The following is a 13,106-nucleotide window of genomic DNA, read 5'->3' as shown; positions in this document are numbered from 1 at the left end:
GGGATCAACTCCATACTATTACCATGGAAGCTACACATACACATGGAAGTGAATCACACACAGAATTGTCTATTGGACAGTTGTCTATTGACCAATATAAATGTTTATTGCATTTTGGTTATTTGAGTCAGAAATCTCAGTGATGGATAAAGATGAAGAAGAAAGAGGCAGAAAACAATGCATAAAACTTTACCCAGGAGAATACAAGGAACCCAGTGACAGACATAAAAATACAATTTAAGCCTTTCAACACTCTATGACATGTTTTTCTATGAGAATATGATACTTTAGATATGAGTTATAGAAATGCCACTATTTCTTTAAGTGCTATTTCTCCCTCTCCTACAGGATTTCCCCACATTACAGAGACTTTATAAAAATTGTCAGGAAAGGCCCAAAGTACTTTGAGCTCCTCAGAAGAAAGGCATAAAATAAAAACAAATAATTGTCAGTACTATCATTATTATGCATTAAACATTTCAGATTGCTTCAGAAAGGTCACTCAAGGGACCAAAAACTAGTATTGTAGTAAACAATATATTAAATTGATTAATATTTAAAAGGGTATATAAGAAACATTGCCCTCAGGAATTTACCTTTCATTAATCAAATTACTAAATGTAAGTATTAAAGCAGGACTTTATGCATATCAACAAACTCAGAGTTCCCAGATAACAAACAAAGACTAAATTTGCCTTCAGGCACATGTAGATTTGTCTTCACAGGCAATACTTCACAACCAGAATATAAAGTATTTACAGCTCCAGGTCCCTACCTGACTTCGTAAGTAATCTTTTAAGACACCACCTGAATATTTGTTAGGGATGATAGGATAGTGCATGAAATCAAATCTGTGGATTTGATAAGTATAAAACTTTTTAGTGGGGCGCCTGGGTGGCGCAGTCGGTTAAGCGTCCGACTTCAGCCAGGTCACGATCTCGTGGTCCGTGAGTTCGAGCCCCGCGTCAGGCTCTGGGCTGATGGCTCAGAGCCTGGAGCCTGTTTCCGATTCTGTGTCTCCCTCTCTCTCTGCTCCTCCCCCGTTCATGCTCTGTCTCTCTCTGTCCCAAATATAATAAACGTTAAAAAAAATTTTTTTTTAAACTTTTTAGTAAATGTCTTTGTGGTCTCAAAAGTCTTATATGGTCCAAGCCAGCAATCTAACCTTTAGAAAGACAAATATGAGTTTCAAACGTTTTTAGATATACTGTCAGTGCTACCCATACTCATCACAGACATAAACTCTGTAAAAGGATTTGTATATTCATTTCAATGAGGCATTTTGATGCCCTAAAGAACTGGGATGAATCAGGATTTAAAAATGTTTGCCTTCTCAATGCATCCAAAAGGACAGCCAATTCAAATGTAGCTGTAAATTCAAATATCTGAATTGTGGTGCATCTGGACTTAGCTAGATTATTATGTGCCAAAAAATGCCCATTTGTTATAGAGACCTCTAAATTATTATTCATTTCTTATGAAATGCTTGTATTTCTGTTTACTTTTATGTGCATGTACATCTCACTTTTAAAATAGCACACAAAACCAGAATTCATTGTTAGCAGTCGTGCCTTATAAGAAATATTAAAGGAAGTTCTTCAGGGGCATCTGACAAGCTAGGTTAGTAGAGCATGCAATTCTTGATCTTGAGATTGTAAGTTTGAACCCTACATTGGGCTGTACAAATTACATTTAAAAAATAAAATTAAAAATTAAAAAAAAGAAACGAAGGAAATTCTTCAGGATTAAGGCAAATGAACACAGATGGAATTTGAATCCTTAAGAATAAAAAGTACCAGTAAAAGGAATTACATAATTATTTTTTACAAAAAGAATAGAAATATATTTTTCTTCTTTCTCATAACTTATGTAAGAAGTTGTTGAATAAAATAATATGTATGTAACATATGTTGGGCTTATAACATATACAAATGTAATATATGTATAATGTATTTGCCAATAACAGCTCAAAGGAGGTAGATGCAAATAAAGCTAGTTTAGCTAAGAAATAACTAAAGATGATAAAGTAATAATTATAGCAATTATATTTTTTGTAACATTAATAGGTATAATATGTACAGCAAAAATACCATAAAAATAAGGAAAGGGAATAGAGCTATGTAGGATAACAATTCTATATATTACTGGAATTAATCTAATATACACTTGAAGATGATTCTAATACATTTAGATGTATATGGTCAGCCCTAGAGCAACTATTAAAAAACAAACAGAAACAGTGAAAAACTCAAATCTAAATGCTACATTAGAGAGTATTTACTTAAGGCAAAAGAAAATAGTAAAGGAAAAATAGAGGGACAAACCTTAAGACATAAAAAAAAAACAAAGTAAAATGATGGATGCAAATACAACTATAATAATAATAATATTAAATGTAAATGGATTAAACAACCCAATCAAAAGCCAGAGCTTATCAGACTGGCTTGAAAAAAAAAAAAAAAACAAAACAAAACAAAACCTGTACGTTGAAATCCCAATACCTAATGTGATGGCATTAGAAAGTAGGTCTTTGAGGGGCACCTGAGTGGCTCAGTCAGTTAAGCATCTGACTTTGGCTCAGGTCATGATCTCAGGGCTCATGAGTTTAGGTCCCCTGTCAGGATCTATGCTGACAGCTCAGAGCCTGGAGCCAACTTCAGATTCTGTGTCTCCCTCTTTCTCTCCCCCTCCCTGCTCATGCTCTCTCTGTCTCTCAAAAATGAACAAACATAAAAATAAAAATAATAATAATAATAATAATAATAATAATAAGGTAGGACTTTGAGAGGTGCTTAAAGTAATGAGGATGGTACCTTCATGAATGGTATTAGTGTTCTTACAAAGGAGACCTCACAGGTATCCCTAGCCCCTTCCACTATGTGGAGACAAAACAGGAAGTCTCTGCCTATGAACTCAGGAAGAGGTCCCTAACTTGACTATGTTGGCACTCTGATCTAGACTTCCACCCTCCAGAACTGTGAGATATACATTTCTGTTGTTTGTAAGATACCCAACTCAGCCTGTGGTGTTTTGTTATAACAGCGTACGTGGACAAAGGCAATACCATACCTGCAGGAAACACGATATGCATAGACTGTATCACCCTATTCTGAGAATATATCGAGCTAAGGATGCTTTTGAAAAATCAACATAATGAATGGCATCTGAAATTTTTGTCTTATGTGGAAAAACAGCTAATAAGTAAATTGGCAGATTTTATTTATTTGAATAAATGGTCCTACCATGGATACTGTTTCAAATAACCTTTTTAGCTTTTATTCTGCATGCCCACAGGTGGTATTTGGATTTCACAAGGTACAAAACCAGAAAAGTAAGGTTATTATATAGTAGAGTTGCTTTGCAATGTTCATATTAAGACCAAGATTACATCTGTCCTTTAGAAAAACTGTGTAACCACAGGAAGATGTTTACTGTGCCTAAGACATGTCCTTACCCATAATATTAAATTATAGTGGCCACTGCCATGATATTACAGAGATGTTCTATTATAGAGTAAAATATGAAATCAAGTGCTAATGATCAGGCATAGATGGTATGAAACAGACATAGCTAACAGGCAAGATTTTCACTTGTTAGGTAAAACACATTTTTAAGAAAACTGTTGGATTTGTATATTCATTGTATATTTTCAAAGTGTTTTGTATGTGGCTTTTCATTTGATCCTCACAATGGTCTAGAATCCAGGATAAAGCAGGACAAAATATTCTTTTACCAATAATATTTTCATTTTTATGGTAAAACATGGCTAAAAGTCATTGTGTGTCATGCATTTTATGAAGAAAAATAATGGTTTTTCTTCCGATATTCGAGAGGGTCATCAGATCATATGCTTAACATTTAGCTACTATAGATTTATGCCTGACCTAGGCTATTATAAATGTATGAACTTTTTTTCAAAAAAAGCAATTTCTATTTGCAGTTAATCAAATGAGTTATTTCTTTAAGATAGTATCCTAGCAACTTCAGACAGAAGAGGAAGTCCCTGCTGATGTTAGAAAGAGATTTGTTTATCACATACCCAGATCTAACTTCTGAATATGCTTCAAAGTGTTGCTTTGATCAAACAACTATCAAAACTTTTCTATTATAGAACTAACAAGGTTGTAAGAGTCTTCACAATTTCTCAATTTGAGATGCTTATAGAGAGAGAGTGGTGTTTCTCTCATTTATAATAAACATAGGTCTTAAAGAATATTTTAATGAGACTGCATCTCTCAAATCCAATAAGTTGTCAATAATGAAATATTTAACTAAATATTTTCAAATATTATTGGGATGACAACTAAGTAATTAGAAGTTTTCAACCAATTAAAAAAAAAAACCTTACCTGGAACATTGTCCAACTAAATACCTCAATGACAAATGAAAAGGGTTTGAGCCCTTAATGTCACCTTCCAGTTCATGTTCTTTGCTTCCAACCTCTGCTCTGATTTAATCCAGAATTTTAAAAAAAAGATACCTATCCCAGCTAAGAAGCATGGCATCCAGTACAGTCAGGATATTCAGAGACTTCAGGTCTCTGTTAAACTTCTCTTAGGTAATATGGTATAATAAGAGGAATTGCGGTTGAAGATGGGACTTTGGCTCTATGACTTTTAATTCAGAAATGCAACAGCCCTCAGTGGTCAGATTAGGTCAGAGGGAGGGACAGGGAATCCAATAATCAAGTCCAAATTTGAGAATATGGATACCTCAAGAAATATCTAACCTATACCATAAAATAAATAAATGAATGGGGACTAACCCATGGAGGACTTTGACTCTGGTCTTAATGAAAACACATCAACGAAATGTGCAAAGAAAATCTCAGTTTCCTAAAGTTTAATAATTTTCAATGCTGTTGGATATTATATATTTTCAAAATAAAGATACGTATTTTACATCTAGAATTTTATATTTCATAATCAATTCCTAACAACCAAGGAAGATACAAGCCTGTAATATTTGAAATTTCACTCCTATAAATATCACTCCCTAAATTTGGTGGATAGAAGGACAATTCCTAAAACTATTAAATACTGCTTATTGGTTAGCTTCACCCATCAATCCCCATGAATCAGTTACTATTTAAGGAAGGAGGTTAAAACAGGAGCAATGCTGCGTATCATGAAAATGGGCAAAAATAATGTCAAGGAGCAAGATGTGGAATAGTTCAATCAAATCATAAAGGAAAAGGAATTATATACCTTCAACCGATAACAATAACAATGGCAATAACATCTAACCTCCAGTAAGTGCTAACACTATGCTAAATAATTTACATATATTAGCTCATCTAATTTTTACAACTAAACTACAAGGTAGAAATTATTATTATACCCAATTGGTAGATTAAGAAAATAATGCTTAAAGAGGTTATGAAACTTTTGCACAGTTACCCCAAAAAGTGGCAAAATTGGAATTCAATGCAGGTCTCTATCCTCCCAAGTCTGTGGGTTTATGTATGATGCTACACAATCTTCTATCAACCCAGCAACGTTGAATATCTCTAAATAATGTGTCAGGCATTGTTCCAGGAGCTACCAAATCCTGTAAGATTATATGAGAAACAGAGGAAATGCCTTACTGTAGCAGGAGTGTTGTGACACTAAGGAGTGTGACACTAAGGAGTGTGACACAACGGAGTTGTGACACTAAGGCTTTGCTTTCCAGGAAACAACTTTATTCTTGCCAGCACAGGCTCAGAGGGTTTGCACCCAAAAAACTGAGTCCTAAATGCCACGTGGTATTGCCTTTTATGCATTTTCTACTTCTTTATCTCCCATATATAGGTAACATATAGACATACAGTCTGATTGGGTGGTCTCATGTCACAGGATCATGAGGGATGTCACCTACAGGCATACAGAGTCCTGAGGAATATCACGTGCGCACATAACCAGGTTGCCTTCCCTTATCTTGAGGTCTTTTCTCACCATATTCTTTAGGGAGGGAATTCGACCACATTACTTCCCATGAACTGTTTCCTCATATCAGTAATTCTAGTGTAGGCATTTATCAGGTACCTTTGTCTGCATAAAACAGAACACCCTGCACCAAAATAACAGGTGTTTAAGCATAACAGATGTTTATTTTTCCTTAAAGTAGAAAAAGTTCAAATGTACAGAGCCCAGGACTGATGTGACAATTTGACAAATATTTGGGATCTGAACTTAGTCTGTCTTCATACACCTGAATGTTTAGAACTTGTTTCCATTGACAACACTGCCTCATGGTACATGATGGTTGCTTAAGTGTTAGCCATGTAATTTGAGGCAGGAAGAATGAAAAGGAGAGAAGGGGAAAGAGGCACTCCTCCCAGAAGAGTCCACATGTTTTAAAAATAAACAAACACAACTCTTCTAGAAAGACCAATACCATAACTTGTACCCACAACACATTGACCACCCATAACTCACTTCAAGGAAAGTTCAAAATGTCTTCCAACTGGGAAGTCTTCTATTGGTAAAGTAGAAAGTGGTAATAAATGTTGTATCAATAACTAGCAATTTCTATCAAATGTGAGAGACCATCACCAGTAATGCTTTGGAATCATTTTTTTAAAACTGTCTCAAAGCCAAAGCCATTAATAAATTATGGCATCTCGTAAAAGGAACACTTTTGACTCCTTCAGAAACGTGTAAAGAGACACAGATCTCAAAATCAGGATTCTGCTGCTGCTTTAAACATTCTTCTAATTATTTACCCAAATAAAGTTTACTGATTCAATATGAAATACAAATGTGATACAAGGACTAATAAGAAAAATTCTAAGCTACTAGATAACATATCTAATTTATTCTATTTCATTTCGTTCTGTTCCCTGGAAGGATTTCATGTATTTATGACAAAACCTGGTCTGATGACCATGCCCATAATTAACATACCCAATCTCATACTCTGTGTTTTCTTTGTTAATAGGTTGTTATCTCAGATACAACATCTTCTCCTCCACCTCCATTAGCCTAAATAGATGAGAATGTGTCCTCTGGAAGTGTATCAAATATTTCTATTTCTCGGCTACTTCACTGAAAGAAAATCACAGTCCTTCCAAACTTTACCAAATTCTCTTCATTTCTTTCAAGTAACCACGCATGTATTTGTCTTCCCTCATTTAGACTCTTATGAATAATTATAATATATACTAACATGTGGTAAAGTGAACATTCAATGTGTCTTCATGCTATAGAATGAAAGCTTATAGGTAGAAATGATAGAGAGGCAGATACAGCTACTGTCTTTACTAACCTGCAGAGTTGCCCCATAGTGGATAAGACAATCTCAGGTGGAGATAATAAACACAAAACATAGTCAAGCAAAGGCTAGATGACAACCTGCAAGGAGAGTAAAAAGTGAACTATTGTGTTGAGTGGAAGATCAACCAATTCGCTAACATCTTCCCACTAAAATATTTTGTCTAAATTTAAAATACATTGAGTTGCACCACAATCCTTCAAATGATAGCTAATAACACCTCATATTTTATCGGATAATAGTCTAGCTGGTGAAATTATGCTTGGCCATCTGTAGGAGTGCCTATGTCAAATATTTAATACTAATTAGACAGTAAATTTCAGATCTAGCATTGACATAGGGAGGAAAAGCAAAAAGGATTATTAAATAGAAGTGATAATTACACTGATTTTTATTGTGTTGAGGAGAACTTAAAAATCAGTTCTTCAAGAGACTCATTATTAACATTGATGACAAAGGATTAAATGTGGAGAGGAAATGCCAAGGGTTCTAAAGAAAGCTAAGTAAAAATCTGTCTATCCATTATCATCATTAACTATGTTAAATCTAGTTAAGTATACTAGAAAACAAGGTAAAAGTCTAGGAAAATATATTAAATGACTTCAGCGCTCAAAAATATTGAGCCAATTAGTATAATGCAATTTTAAACTGTTCCAAGATAAAACATTTCTATTTTTACATAAAAATAATTTTTGTTTCTAAGATTAGTCTAGTGAATTTGTATTCTTTTTTTATTTTTTAAATATTTAGATGTTTATTTATTTTGAGGGCGGGTAGAGGGAGAGAGAGAGAGAGAGGGAGAGAGAGAATCCCAAGGGGGCTCTGCACTGCCAGAGGTGGGCTCTAACTCACAAACTTTGAGATCATGACTTTGAGCCAAAATCAAGAGTTGGACATTTAACCAATGAAGCCACCAAGGCGCCCCAATCTTGTTACTTAAAAAAAAATTAACAATATAATCAAGTAGATTTTGGTCATCCTGAGACTGGGCTCTCAAATTTCAATAATTTTATTTCTATAGAATCATGAATATAAAGAAAGAATGTTAAAAACCCATTTAGAGTCCACAAAACAAAGCAGAATTTGAATGCTGAAAAAATCAGGAATCAGGGTGTGTCCTGCATCAAACATTTCACTTTTGATTTCCAGGTCAATATTGTATCACTTTAATTAAAAATGAGGCATTTTCTCATAAAAATAGCCTGTATTTTCATGGGCAAGATAGAGGAGTTGAGGCTAAAGAAAATGCAGCTATGGTCTACACCTCCTGAAAACACTGTTAGTAAAGACAATAACGAGCATAGAAATTTGCTGAATTTAATTTATGAAGAGAGTTAAAGGAATATGAGGCTTGGATGCTCACTCAATTTCATCTTCAAATTGGAAAATAGCAATATTAACATAGTTATTAAGAGAAAAATTGCTTGCTTGTATTATTGCAAAGCACTCTAACAAATAAATTGATATGATGTTTAATATTAAAATCATTGGTACTTTGAGGTTTTTGGTGATATTTTATATTAATTGATTTCTAAAATGGTTTTAACTTTACTGCATCAGTTTGCTATAGAAATCTCTGAACTAATGTCTTGAAAGAAGAGTGTTGCAATTATATGCATAATAAACCAAACCAGTAAAAACCCATATTCCAGACTATAGATACTGTATGATGTGAAGACAGCCTTGAATTACGGAAAGAATAAGTATTCAAGTTAAAGGGTTAATCTTGGTGTAACCTATTAGTATGTAAAATTACCAATGTTAACTTCAGTAAACTGATATGAGCAATTAAGATAATAATACCATGCCTAGCTATTTATTCTCCACCTCTTGTATCCAACAAAGTGCATGGAATATAGCAGATATTCAATAATTGACTGCCGCTCTTCCCTCTGTCACTTTCCCACAATAGGAATTCAATCCTCGACAAATAAGAAGCAACCAAAAGTGATTACTCCTGACACAAGAAAATAATACATTTGGAAGACAGTCAAAATGATATGAAAAAAACTATGTAATAATTCACCTTTCCCAAGACACCATTAAAATAATAAATTTGTTTTTTAATCACTTAAATGCATAGCATATTTTTGATAGAAAAATACTGAGTAATGAAGAAGCTTGAAAGAAGCCATGGTCTAATATCCATGAAAGAATAATGTAGGAGGAAGCAGCTGAACTATTGGGTAGAATCTTGGAGAATCTTCAGGAAATCCTGCAATGAAAATTCAGGTGGACAGCTAGAGAGAGAGAGTTAATTGAAGCTTTACATACTAGACCATTTAGCACCCTCAAATCCTCCTTCCTTCCTCATCAAAAAGTAAGGGGCAATCAGGTATCAAAGAGGGGGAATGGGAAGGTTATTTTTAAAGGAAGTCAATTAACCACTGAAGGAGAACGAAGGCAGTTAGTATGAATGTTAATGCTCCAGTGTAATCCTCATACATAGAAGCACTTAGGCCAACTTCATCAAAATGTCACTCTCTCTTCCCACTCACCTTAAAGGTAAATCTGCTTCTTTGCAAATTCAGAAAGTCACATAGAATTCACAGACTGCTTCTTTACTGGCTCTCTTCTAAATATGATTGGGCAGCCAAGTGTCACCAGTTACAAAGAGAAAAGTTGATCCCAAGCAAAGTAACAATCCAGGGAACAAAAGGAGGATACATTTGTCTACTCAGAGAAATGTAAAAAGATATCATATTCACTCAACAAGAAATCAGTGACTACTGAAGAAAACTATTAGATAATAAGAGAGAATCTTCGGATACTGCCATAGACAGAATGCTTGCATCCCTCCAAAATTCATATATTGAAATGGAATCCCCAATGTGACGTTTTTAAGAGGCAGGGCTTTGGGGATTAGGTCATGAGGGTGGAGCCCCACAAACTGGATTAGTGCCTTTATAAAAGAGACCCCAAAGATCTCTCTGTTGCTTCTTCCATATGAGTACACAGCAAGAAGATGGTCATCTATGAACCAGGATCAAGCTCTCACCAGACCCTGACTCTGCTGGATCCTTGATATTGGACTTCCCAGCCTACAGACCTGTGTGAAATAAATTTCTATTGTTTATAAGCCACATGGTCTATGGTATTTTTTATAGGAGCCTGATTAGACCACAACAGATAAGAAAACTTTCAAATATGAATACTAAGAGGTAGGAGGGATCCTGGGAAGATGGGGGCGTAGGAGGATGCTGGGCTCACCATGCGTCCTGCTGATCACTTACATTCCACCTACACCTGCCTAAATAAACCAGAAAACCCCCAGAAGACTAGCAGAATGGAGTCTCCGGAGCCAAGCGTAGACGAGAGGTCCACGGAAGAGGGTAGGAAGGGTGGAGAGGCAGTGCGCGCTACACGGACTGGCGGGAGGGAGCTGGGGCAGAGGGGCAGCCCGCAGGCCAAGAGGAGCCCCCGAATCTGGCTGGCAAAAGCGGAGGGGCCAGATGGAGTGTGTTCCGTCAGCAAGCAGGACTTGACATCTGGAAGGTTATAAGCTAACAGCTCTGCTTGGAGAACAGGAGGGCTGGAGGACAACGGGAGGGGGAATTGTTGAGCCCCAGACAACAGAGCTCAGCTTGGCGGGGAACAAAGGCGCTCGCCAGCGCCATCTCCCTCGCCCATCCCCCAGCCAAAATCCCAAAGGGAACCAGTTACTGCCAGGAAACTTGCTTGCCCGCACAAACACCCAACGCTATGCTTCTGCGGATCCGTCACTCCAGCGGGTCTGACTCCCTCCCTGTGCCGCAGGGCGCCCCTCCCGAAGCAGATCTCCGAAAGAAAAGCCAGCTGAGCCTGCCCCTCCCACCCCTGTGCACCTTGCTGATCCACCCCAGCTAATACACCAGATCCCCAGCACCACAAGCCTGGCAGTGTGCAAGTAGCCCACATGGGCCACGCCACCCCACAGTGAATCCCGCCCCTAGGAGAGGGGAAGAGAAGGCACACACCAGTCTGACTGTGGCCCCAGCGGTGGGCTGGGGGCAGACATCAGGACTGACTGTGGCCCCGCCCACCAACTCCAGTTATACACCACAGCACAGGGGAAGTGCCCTGCAGGTCCGCACCACTCCAGGGACTATCCAAAATGACCAAACGGAAGAATTCCCCTCATAAGAATCTCCAGGAAATAACAACAGCTAATGAACTGATCAAAAACAATTTAAACAATATAACAGAAAGTGAATTTAGAATAATAGTCATAAAATTAATCGCTGGGCTTGAAAACAGTATAAAGGACAGTGGAGAATCTATTGCTACAGATCAAGGGACTAAGGAACAGCCAGGAGGAGCTAAGAAATGCTATCAACGAGTTGCAAAATAAAATGGAGACAACCATGGCTCGGATTGAAGAGGCAGAGGAGAGAATAGGTGAACTAGAAGATAAAGTTATGGAAAAAGAAGAAGCTGAGAAAAAGAGAGATAAAAAAACTCCAGGAGCATGAGGGGAAAATTAGAGAACTAAGTGATGCACTAAAGAGAAATAATATATGCATAATTGGTATTCCAGAGGAGGAAGAGAGAGGGAAAGGTGCTGAAGGTATACTTGAAGAAATCATAGCTGAGAACTTCCCTGAAGTGGGGAAGGAAAAAGGCATTGAAATCCAAGAGGCACAGAGAACTCCCTTCAGATGTCACTTGAATCAATCTTCTGCAAGACATATCATAGTGAAACAGGCAAAATAGAAGGATAAAGAGAAAATTCTGAGAGCTAGAGATAAACGTGCTCTAATATATAAAGGGAGACCTATAAGACTCATGACCTATCTCTCTACTGAAACTTGGCAGCACAGAAAGGAATGGCAGGAGATCTTCAATGTGATGAACAGAAAAAATATGCAGCCGAGAATCCTTTATCCAGCAAGTCTGTCATTTAGAATAGAAGGAGAGATAAAGGTCTTCCCAAACAAACAAAAACTGAAGGAATTCGTCACCACTAAACCAGCCCTACAAGAGATCCTAAGGGGGATCCTGTGAGACAAAGTACCAGAGACATCGCTACAAGCATGAAACCTACGGACATCACAATGACTCTAAACCCATATCTTTCTACAATAACAATGAATGTAAATGGACTAAATGCGCCAACCAAAAGACATAGGGTATCAGAATGGATAAAAAAACAAGACCCATCTATTTGCTGTCTACAAGAGACTCATTTTAGAACTGAGGAAACCTTCAGATTGAGAGTGAGGGGATGGAGAACTATTTATCATGCCACTGGAAGTCAAAAGAAAGCTGGAGTAGCCATACTTATATCAGACAAACTAGACTTTAAATTAAAGGCTGTAACAAGAGATGAAGAAGGGCATTCTATAACAATCACAGGGTCTATCCATCAGGAAGAGCTAACAATTATAAATGTCTATGCGCCAAATACAGGAGCCCCCAAATATAGAAAACAATTACTCACAAACATAAGCAACCTTATTGATAAGAATGTGATCATTGCAGGGGACTTTAACACTCCACTTACAGAAATGGATAGATCATCTAGACACACGGTCAATAAAGAAACAAGGGCCCTGAATGATACATTGGATCAGATGGACTTGACAGATATATTTAGAACTCTGCATCCCAAAGCAACAGAATATACTTTCTTCTCGAGTGCACATGGAACATTCTCCAAGATAGATCACATACTGGGTCACAAAACAGCCCTTCATAAGTATACAAGAATTGAAATCATACCATGCATACTTTCAGACCACAATGCTATGAAGCTTGAAATCAACCACAGGAAAACGTCTGGAAAACCTCCAAAAGCATGGAGGTTAAAGAACACCCTACTAACGAATGAGTGGGTCAACCAGGCAATTAGAGAAGAAATTAAAAAATATATG

This window comes from Puma concolor, chromosome A2, assembly GCF_028749965.1.
Source record: "Puma concolor isolate L17-30 chromosome A2, mPumCon1.1.hap2, whole genome shotgun sequence".
In the NCBI taxonomy this organism is placed as follows: Eukaryota; Metazoa; Chordata; class Mammalia; order Carnivora; family Felidae; genus Puma; species Puma concolor.
Note: the sequence above shows the minus strand (reverse complement) of the source record.